Consider the following 11,166-nt stretch of genomic DNA (forward strand, 5'->3'; position numbering starts at 1 on the left):
GAATAAGATGAATAATACTAATGAAATAATGCGTGTTAGCTGGAGAGTTGATGCACACTTTGGTGTCACTGCCACATCAGTCTTGTTCAACATTGGTCTCAAGTTTCCCTTGCCCGGATGCGGGTCACCGGGGCCCCCTCCTGGAGCCAGGCCTGGGGGCGGTGCACGTTGGTGAGAGCCTGGTGGCTGGACCTCTCTCAAGCAACAGTGGCAAGGAAAAACTCCCCTTTAACAGGAAGAAACTTTGAGCAGGACCAGGCTCATGTAGGGGGACCCTCCTGCTGATGGCCGGCTGGGTAAAGAGAGGAGAGGAGAGGAGAGGAGAGGAGAGGAGAGGAGAGGAGAGGAGAGGAGAGGAGAGGAGAGGAGAGGAGAGGAGAGGAGAGGAGAGGAGAGGAGAGGAAACCATGACCCAGTGGGGTGACAGAGGCCTGTCAGGTGATCATGTTTCCGGACCCCGGCAGCCTTGGCCTATAACAGCATAACTAACATGTGACCTAACAATTAGACGACCCCCTAAGTATGATAATCTGTCTCTCTATGATAGTAACTGGAACTACAGAATTATTAACAATAAGCTTTTTCAAAGAGGTAGGTTTTGAGTCTGATCTTAAAGTAGCGATGGAGTCAGCCTCCCGTACCTGGACAGGGAGCTGGTTCCATAGCAGGGGGGCCTGGTAGCTAAATGCTCGGCCCCCAATTCTACTCCTAGAGACTCTGGGAACCACAAGTAGACCAGCATTCTGAGAGCGGAGCGGTCTATTGGGCTGATAAGGTGTCACTAGCTCCTCCAGGTAGGATGGAGCTAGGCCTCTGAGGACCTTGTAGGTCAAAAGAAGGGTTTTAAAAATTATTCTAAATTTAACGGGCAGCCAATGAAGTGAAGCCAGTACAGGAGTAATGTGATCTCTTTTGTCAATACCTGTCAGAACTCTGGCTGCAGCATTCTGGATCAGCTGGAGGCTTCTTAAAGAGTTGTTTGGACACCCTGATAATAAAGAATTACAATAGTCCAGCCTGGAAGTAACAAATGCATGGACTAACTTTTCAGCATCATGGTGGGTCAGTAGCTTCCTGATCTTTGTGATGTTCCTCAGGTGAAAAAAGGCACTTCTAGAGACTAATGTAATGTGTGAGTTGAAGGAGAGATTTTGATCAAAAGTTACTCCAAGATTCCTCACAGAGAGACTCTAGATGGTATCTCATTAACATCTCGTCTCTCATATGATCACTCTAGATTCTAGAGTGATCATATGATCTAATCCAGGGGTCACCAACACGGTGCCCGCGGGCACCCGGTCGCCCGTAAGAACCACATGAGTCGCCCGCCGGCCTGTTCTAAAAATAGCTCAAATAGCACCACTGACCAATGAGCTGCATCTAATTTATTTTGTTTGCTATTCTTGTTTAAATCACACTTACACATAAACTGGAAATAACAATATATATATTTTTTAAAATAAAATAGTTCAAAGGTCAGTATGATGTGCGTGACCAAAACGTAGCGTCTACACAGATCACTACGACTAAACAACCTAGCGGGCGCAGCCAAAACGAGGAGACTGACCCATAAAAAGATGGCAGAAAAAAGAAAGAAGACAGATCATTTTCACCACGAATGGGAGGTCGATTTTTTTTTTTACCACTGTGAAAGGAGCATGTGTTTGTCTTATTTGCGGGGCGACTGTGGCGACGGCAAAGCGGCACAATGTGGAGAGACATTTTACAGCGTGTCACACAAGCTACCATGCTAGCTATCCACAGGGCAGCGCACTGCCAGCAGGAAAAGCCCGAGAGTTAAAGGCAGCTTTGTGCAAACAGCAAGCTTTTTTCACAAGGCCAGTTAAAGCCTCCCAAAAAGCAACCGAAGCCTCATTTAGAGCTACGCAATTCTTGATTAAAAAGAAGGCGGCATTTTCAGACGGGGAGGTAGTTAAAGAAGCAATGATGTTAATTGCTAAAACTGTACTTGAAGACGAGAAATACGGAACCGACATGATCTCCAATCTCTCCGATGTTCAACTGGGGGCAGCTACGATGGTAAGAAGAGTGTCTGCGATGTCCGGGAACTTGGCCGACCAGCTGGGCCGTGACCTGGCGAGGTGCAGGTGGTTTAGCCTCCTGTGACGAGTTGGTGGACAGCAGCAGTACGGCGCTGCTGAGGATCTTTATCAGGAAGGTGTTTGATGATTTCTCCACAAAAGAAGAACTTCTCACACTACTGCGCCTAAAGACAACTACGAGGGGAGTTGACATATATAACGAGGGGAGTTGACATATATAACGAGGGGAGTTGACCTATATAACGAGGGGAGTTGACACATATAACGAGGGGAGTCGACATATATAACGAGGTGAAGGAGTTTTTGGGGGAGAAAAAAGTGCCGCTGGAAAAGCTGGTATCAGTGACTACAGACGGGGCTCCCGCTGTGAGCGGCCGACTACAGTGGTCGACTTGCCGGCTTTCGCAAAATTGCTAAATACACGCTAGCATGCCTGTTTTAAGCTATGGTAGCGGTATGTTTTACCATGCCCGCGCCCTATAATCCGGAGCGCCTGATGTATGTGTTAAATACAGAAATAGCACCCGTAACTGAGGCTGCACCTTTTAATACGGTGCGCCCTTTGGTCGCGAACATACGGTATATAGAACATAGTTTGTGCGTGATATCACTCCGCGTCTGCGCAACCACCACAACCTCCTATCTTTAGTATTGCTGCGCCAACTGGTGGTCTTTTGGGTTGAGGATAACGGTGATCTATATGTAGCTATATGTAGCTATAGCGTCATTGGCCTCCACTCCAGCCACTCCTGGTAGTTCCTCAGAAACACTGAGTTTTTAGTGGATGCACAATCTTTGGAAGCCAACATAGAAACTTCTGAAGAGCCAAAGTTCCTGCAACAAAAATATAGTCCCCAATTAGGTTGTTTTGTTATCACACGACCCCGTCCCCATTATCTTAAGAGAATATAAAAGAATGAGTGGAGACAGAAGAGAGAATGAGACGTTTTTGGCGCGTGTCGCTCTTGATTTTGTGTTTATTTTTGCAGTAAACTTAAAGGAGGCCTTTTCACTTTATGTTTGATTAAATTTAAGCTGATATTCCATTCTTGACATCTTTAAATTTACACTATTCATGGGAATTTTATTTGGTCATTTTGCTTCTTTTTATTTCCTATTTCCCACATTTATTCATAATTTTAATTAGATTGCAATAAATCCTATAACATTGAACAGACTGACTAAAGTCAAATGACCTGCGGTTCCCACCGATAGCCGTCATTCTGATGGGTTTTTGCTGGCTGCAGCTGAAATATTCCAATGCTCCATGTCACAGAGACAGTCAATACTAAACCCTAAAGATTCTGAAGGCATGATGTGAAATAGTAACGTATAATACAGACATTTGAAGAGACAATTAAGAGAATGTTTTCATGCTTCTAAGAGTGGCCGAGGAGCCATTTAGAACTTTATAAAGATGCATTGTGTGATACCAGGAACTAATTTAACTTCAAGGCGAAGCTGCTTCTGCTTTGTCGACCATCGACTGATCTCCTGAAAGTCCACCAGCGCTTTTTAAAAACTGAATTTTTCATCTATGGAGGGAGTAGACGGCAGATGTTTCCACAGATGCTCTTCACCAGTGGTCAGTGAGTGATGCAGCAGATGAGCGGGAGTTGACTGGCTACCACCAGAAATGTCTCAATGTCTCCAGCCCATAGTGTGGATTCTCTACGAGATCAGACAGCAGCTTCACTCCTGAATCCTGCAGATTGTTGAACCTGAGGTCCAGTTCTCTGAGATGGGAGGGATTGGACCTCAGCGCCGAGGCCAGAGAGTCACAGCTGATCTCTGATAAGCTGCAGCTCCTTAATCTAAATAAAGAAGGGAAACTTTGATAAGGTTATAAGTGAAACCAGTATTCATCTGAAAGGTTAATCAAAGGCATGATCTGTAAATATTTAATTTAGTTACAGGTTAAAAAATGATAGTAATATGTAATTACCACAATTCCAACCTCTCAGGTTTGCACTGTTCCAGAGGAGAATATATATTGTTCTGGCCCTCACTCTTCCCAGGTTCTCCCACCTCTTTCCCTCCCATCTCATCCTGGAGATCCATCTCACCTGTGGCTCATCTTTAAAGGCACAACCTGTCTTAGATGACTTCCTGTCCCCCTCACCATCTCCCTCCTCGTTGGCTGGTGTCTACCAGGCACCCTCACCTAGTTTTGTCTAATTTTGGTTACCATCTGTCGGCTTTTTCATTGTCCTTAAATCAATTTATCATGAATAAGTGGTCCCCGTGTGGCCCTCCCTCCTGAAGGAACTGGGCACAACACACACACTCAGAAAGTGTGAGGACCCTCGGATGGAATAATGGACATTTTTGAGAATGGTGTTTACCTCAGAGTTTCCAGTCGGCAGTTTGGAAAGTGGAGAAAACCACAGAGCAGCTTCACTCCTGAATCCTTCAGCTGGTTCTGACTCAGGTCCAGTTCTCTGAGATGGGAGGGATTGGACCTCAGCGCCGAGGCCAGAGAGCCACAGCTGATCTCTGATAACCTGCAGTGCTCTAATCTGAAAAATGCAGGATGAGGTTATACAGTGCAGGTCTGCATGTTATCTGCGTCAGTACTAAACCTACGTTAGTTCTTAGTTGGGTCAGACCTGAATTCACAATATTACAAGGAATTTTTTTAATGTCGTGCATCACAGCAGTGTTGAGAACAGCCTCACTTCACCATCTTAGCAGCTGGTATATAGGTAGAAAAGTGAAGACTGACCTGAGCCTCTCCAGTTTACAGTTTGGACTCTCCAGTCCAGAACAGAGCCGCTTCACTCCTGAATCCTGCAACGTGTTGTAGCTCAGGTCCAGAACCCTCAGATGGGAGAGGTTGGACTTCAGAGCTGAGACCACAGAATCACAGCAGGTCTCTGATAAACTGCAGCAACTTAGGCTAAAATAACAATTATGTTGAGAGAAAACAAATAAAAATCAACATGTACCAGAGCAAAACACAGCTTACAAGCAACAAACCTCTGGTCCTGCACCGGCTTATCTGCCGTATGTTCCTATTTTGGGTTCTTTCAGGGCGGTTGGACAAGATCTCCAGCGTATGTAAAGTGTGTGTAGGTCAAAATACCTTCCAAGTTTGTGAGACCACATTTCTCAATAGCACTCAACTCTTGTCAGGAGTTGGGACAAAGCGACCCACTCCTGACAGCTTGTGGGCGATGCTGCAGCGACCCTGCAATCCCTACACTCTCTGGTGAAACCAAATCAAAGGTTTTAGACACTGCTGGATGCTGGAAGGGTGGCTATAGTCTGGACGCATCGTTCCCCTGACTGCACATTTCTCCAACAATGATTGGCAGCTGCTGTCACTTGTTCTCCAGATGAGAGAAGGAAAGAGAGCCACCCCACAGTGTGTTTGATTGCCCCACTGCAAGCTCAATGCTGCCAGAAAACATTGCAGGAGCATCAATTCCCCTCGGGGCATCAACAAGGAGCTCAGGAAAAGGTGCAGCTGCCACCTACTAGAGACAAGCACACTGAGCTGAGATTCAAAGCCCTCTCCTCCCAAGAGAAGAGCTTGTTTGTTGGAGGCTCTTCTGGGCGATACCTGGTGCCACAGCTCCAGCTCAGCCCGTCTCTGGAGCTGAGGTGGAGCTTAGCAAGTTTCATGGTTCTCCACCACTTCCTCTCGCTGAGGACCTTCTCAGCTGGTGGTTTCTGCTCCACCTTCCAAGTTGAGCAGGTGATACTTCTGCATTCCTGCCACCAGTGTCTCTGCAGAAAGAGTCTTCTCTACTGTTTTATATTAGATTGTATAAAATTAGGATTTTTGGTTGATGTCTTAGATGTTGTTGACTAAGAGCAGGTTTTTCTTTAATAACATAGAAAGATTCGATGAGAAGAGCAAATGTATTATTTTATGAGCTACTTCCACTACTATTATATACACATAGATTTATCTAAAAATGTGTGAAAACTTATGGATTGAAACCTTTTTAAAATGGTTGCATTGTGTAGAATCGGTGTAGAATCAACTTGTTGACTTCTGATTTGGACTCCAATGGAAGTGAGGTGCAACAATTGTGGATGCTGAAAGCTTCAGATCTTCATGAAGGTTTCTGTGGTTGGACTGACCTGCTGCCCCTTTAAGAGGGAGGCAGGTTTGGGCTTCTGGCTGGAATGAAGCCACCTAAGATGAGAATGACTGCAGGCTTTCGGTACCAAGGTTTAACAGGGTGCTCACTTCACACTTGGGCTTTTCTCTTTTTTGGGATGGCTTTTCTCAGGAGAGAAGGGGCATGGCACACTGCAGCAGCTTTCTTTTTGGGGTTTCTAGTTTTCCTTCTGATCTTTAAAAGACAGGAAGAACCATTTTTGATTGGTCTGAATGTTTGGGCGGTTTTGTGGCCAGCCTAAAATAAAACAAGACAAATCTACAACTGATACTTCCTTTCGAGTCATTGATGACCATCCTCACATGGGACAGATTTCCACAACCAATTTAATACTGCAAATCTGTCCTGTGTGGTCTTTTTTCTGAGAACTGTAACACTACGTTTATAACAAAGATCAAACATGGAAACAGTTATTGTCTAACTAGTTACACCTGGGAAAGTACTGGATCATCTCTGACTGACCTGAGAGTCTCCAGCTTACAGAGAGGATCCTGGAGAAAACCACAGAGCTGCTTCACTGCTGGATCCTTCAGCTGGTTCTGACTCAGGTCCAGAACCCTCAGATGGGAGGGATTGGACCTCAGCGCCGAGGCCAGAGAGTCACAGCTGATCTCTGATAAACTGCAGTCACTCAGTCTGGATAAGGAATCATGGCAAGAAATGATCTCTTATTGGAGGAAAAGTCATATTACACTTGCTCAAAATCATTATTTCATTTTATTTCATTATTTAATCAGGGCCCTTGGAGTCAGGAGAGCTCTGGCCCCCCACTGATAAACTGGGATATTACAGCAACAACATAGTTAAAAAGTATCTATAAAATTAACTTTCAATGGCTCATTTATACTCATACTACACTTCTCTTCTCCAAAAGTCAATCGAATTTATCTTGAAGCCTTTCATTGTTTAGTTGTTGTGTCGAAGATAAAAGGAAGCTGACCTGAGAGTCTCCAGCTGACAGTTTAGACTCTCCAGTCCAGAACAGAGCAGCTTCATCCCAGAAACCTCTAGACTGATGTAGCTCAGGTCCAGAACCCTCAGATGGGAGGGATTGGACCTCAGCGCTGAGGCCAGAGAGCCACAGCTGATCTCTGATAAACTGCAGTGTGACAGCCTGGAAAAAGATATAATATATAAATATATATATATATAAATAAAAACACATTTCTAAATCTGAAAATGAAGAGAAAAGCAGAAAATGTAAAGAAATTTAGAAAAGACCAACAGAGGCCTCCTGACCTGAGCGTCTCCAGTCTGCAGTTTGGATGCATCATTGCAGAAGACAGTAACTCTATGTCGGCATCTGTCAGGCTTTGGTTCTTGCTTAAGCTCAGCTCCCGTAGATGAGAAGGGTTTGACGTCATTGCTGAGGCCACAACTTCCCAATGACTCTTTGAAAGAAAACTACTAGGCAGTCTGTTGTGTATGAAACAAAAATAGTGAGTCAAACTTTGGGATTTCTAATCAACTTATCTGAGAATCTAACTCAACACAAATGTAGCTCATTTCCTGGAAAAGCTAAATTCAACACCGTAGAGCAACAGTTTGAACGACCATCAGATCTGAAATGCAACTGAATTATTCTCAACATTTGTCTTATTTTAGAACAGCTCATAATTACTCAATATTTAAAATGATTATAGCAAATGGTTTAAAGAAACGTGCATCTTTTTATCTGTCTATCGGCTCTTTGGATATTTTGCATTTCATCCAATTTGTACGATGGTGCGTCAAGTCTTAATTCAGCGATCCGATCGATGACATCAGAGTCTCTGGTTGCATCGATTGCCCTCAGCTTCTGTTCTATCTGCCTGTTTCCCTTCAAATCATTTTCACTGCACCTTTTGTTGCTAGTGATGAAGTTGCCACCTAACGGGTGTGGAAAGGCTCAAACAACTTTGTGGGTCACATAAAGGCTCCAAACGGAACCGCCACAAAGACCTAAAACACCCATTTAAACCAACGAGGCCGGCTGTTTTTACGTTGAACAAATGAAGCAAAATAGTCACGTGTCATTAGTTAAAATGTGTTTTTCTGTTGTTTGAATACGATGTATACAAACAAACAAAAGTTATTTAATGACATGACAGTAATTTCATGATAGTCAGTTAACTTGTGGCTCCTATTATTCCTGCCTTATGTTGGTTTGAATGGATTGACCTTTGAACTTATATCCAGCCAGTGTTGATCATTTCTGGATGAATTGTTGTTTTTTTAATTTATGGACGCTGCAATGGAGATAAAGAATTGAAGGAATGACCACTGGAGGGGGTATTGCTACCTGACATGATCCACTCGCTTGATTTAAACGCCGATGTCCGGCCCCAAAAATCTTTACTTACTCGACCTTCCTGCAGTTCCTCACAGCTGGAATCAGGCGATGTCGTCCCTCATCTGAGGTGTTGTACTGCTGCAGGTCCAGCTCATCCAGAACCTCCTCTGACATCTGCAGCAGGTAGGCCAGAGCTGAACAGTGGATCACTGACAGTCTCCTCCATGATTTCTTCTCTGACTTCAGGAACTCTTGGATCTCCTGATGGACTGACTGATCCTTCATCTCCATCAGACAGTGGAAGATGTTGATGCTTCTGTCTGGGGAGGTTTTATAACTGTTCACCTTCTTCAGGTTGTTGAGGACCTTCTGGATGGTTTCTGGGTGGTTCTCCATCTGATCCAACAGTCCACCCAAGATTCTCTGATTGGACTCCAGAGAGAGACCATGAAGGAAGCGAACAAACAAGTCCAGGTGGCCATTTTCACTTTTGAGAGATTTCATTAGTGCTCTCCTGAGGAAGTCATCAAGAGATGTGATTGGTTTAGAATATTTTAGGAACTGATTTATAACCACTGTGTCTTTCCTGGTGTAACAGTGGAACATGTAGACGGCAGCCAGAAACTCCTGAATGCTCAGATGAACAAAGCAGTAGACTGATTTCTGGAAGATCCCACTCTCTCTCTTGAAGATCTCTGTACAAACTCCTGAGTACACCGACACCTCGGAGACGTCCAGTCCACATCGCTCCAGGTCTTCTGAGTAGAACATGATGTTTCCTTTCTCCAGATGTTCAAACGCCAGCTGACCCAACTTCAGAAGGAGTTCTTTGTCAGCCTCAGTCAGCTCCTCTGGTCTCTGCTTTCCTCCATACTTCTGCTTCTTCCTCTTTATCTGAACCATCAGGAAGTGTGAGTAGAGGTCAGTCAGGGTTTGGGGCAGCTCTCCTCTCTGGTCTCTGGTCATCATGTCCTCCAGAACTATAGCAGTGATCCAGCAGAAAACTGGGATCAGACACATGATGTGGAGGCTCCTGGAGGCCTTGATGTGTGAGATGATTCTCTTGGACAGATCTTCATCACTGAACCTCCTCCTGAAGTACTCCTCCTTCTGGGAGTCAGTGAAGCCTCGTACTTCTGTGATCCTGTCAACACACGAGGGAGGAATCTGATGGGCTGCTGCAGGTCTGGAGGTGATCCAGATGAGAGCTGAGGGAAGCAGGTTCCCCTGGATGAGGTTCACCAGGAGCACGTCAACGGACGATACTTGTGTGACATCAGAGATGAGCTGATGGTTGTTGAAACCCAGTGAAAATCTGCTTTCATCCAGGCCATCAAAGATGAACAGAAGTTTCCAGACAGTCTGCTCTGATCTTCTGTAATGTTGGATGGAAAACATGAAGCAGTGAGAGAAGACTGTGCTGCTCATCTCTGATCAAGTTCAGCTCCCTGCATGAGAGCGGAAGCACCAGACTGATGTCTTGGTTCTCCAAACCTTCTGCCCAGTCCAGACTGAACTTCTGCACTGAGAAGGTTTTTCCAACGCCGGCGACACCGTTGGTCAGAACCACTCTGATGTGTCTCTGTTGCTCCGATAAGACTTTGAAGATGTCCTGGCACTTGATTGGAGTGTCCTGGATGTTCTTCTTGGAGGTTCTCTCAAGCTGTCTCACCTCATGTTGTGTGTCCACCTCCTCACTTTGTCCCTCAGTGATGTAGAGCTCAGTGTAGATCTTGTTCAGCAGGGTTCCACTTCCTGCTTCATGAGTTCCTTCAGTCACATGTTCACATCTTCTCTTCAGACTCATCTTATGACCTTCTATCACCTCCTGCAGTTCACCACCCTCTGAAACAAACAATCTTTTAAATCCTTTTACAATTGTCATCTACAGCAGTAACACAGATGTCCTCAACTGGAAAATATTCTGTCATGTTTGAATGATAGAAGCAACAGTCGGGTAATGACCCATCTCACTGTCAGTTTGAAATGTTATGTCTTCTTATGTACACCTATTCTTTTATTTCATTGGGTTTCAATGTAATTTAGTCTATAACAACCATTTCCATGTCTTCCAAGAGTTTGCTTGGACTAAACAGCTGGTAAAAGCTGGATGATATTTAGAAAAACACATCAAACCTTCTCCAAACACATCATACTCAGCAGACCCATTGTCCTGTAAAGGTCACCTGCCTTCAACTCTTTAACACTTTCCAGAACTAAATGACTAAATGTTGCTAAATACTGTCTAAGTATTTAGGAAGGACTTCAGAGGGTCCAGGGGTTCCAGTGGAACCAAACAAGTGCTCTCTGGATCTTCTCTTGCACATTGTAAATACACAAGTTGTTCCTTTATTCCGACCCAAAAGTATCTTATAAATACAAATGTACGAGCTTACGTGAGACGCTGTTGTTCAGGTCGGCGGTCTGCAGTTCAGTTCTCCGTTTCTTTTCACCCTCGGGACAGGAGGAATCTCCAATGGAAGCAGACCGTTTCTGACACCTGTCAAAAATGGGAATAGTGGTTATACATGTCTACTGGGCGTTAGCAACGCCTAAGAAAGGCTGCGTTCACTTCTACTTTCAGTTTGCTCTGACAGTTGAAGATTGAATGAACACTGAGCAAAAAATATAAAGTTATTTACGTTCTAACAAGCTCGTTTAGTTGGAGAAAAGTGTATTTGATTTAAGTGTTTAGTGG

At 44.5% G+C, this 11,166-nt stretch overlaps 1 protein-coding gene across 8 annotated transcripts in view; it reads left to right on the forward strand.

Annotated features, from left to right (window-relative positions):
• Window positions 1-11,166, forward strand: part of LOC105418562 (WW domain-binding protein 11-like) — a 1,118,483-nt gene that overhangs the window by 944,125 nt on the left and 163,192 nt on the right. The gene's annotated exons all lie outside the window — the stretch shown is intronic.

This window comes from Takifugu rubripes, chromosome 19 (assembly GCF_901000725.2).
Source record: "Takifugu rubripes chromosome 19, fTakRub1.2, whole genome shotgun sequence".
In the NCBI taxonomy this organism is placed as follows: domain Eukaryota; kingdom Metazoa; phylum Chordata; class Actinopteri; order Tetraodontiformes; family Tetraodontidae; genus Takifugu; species Takifugu rubripes.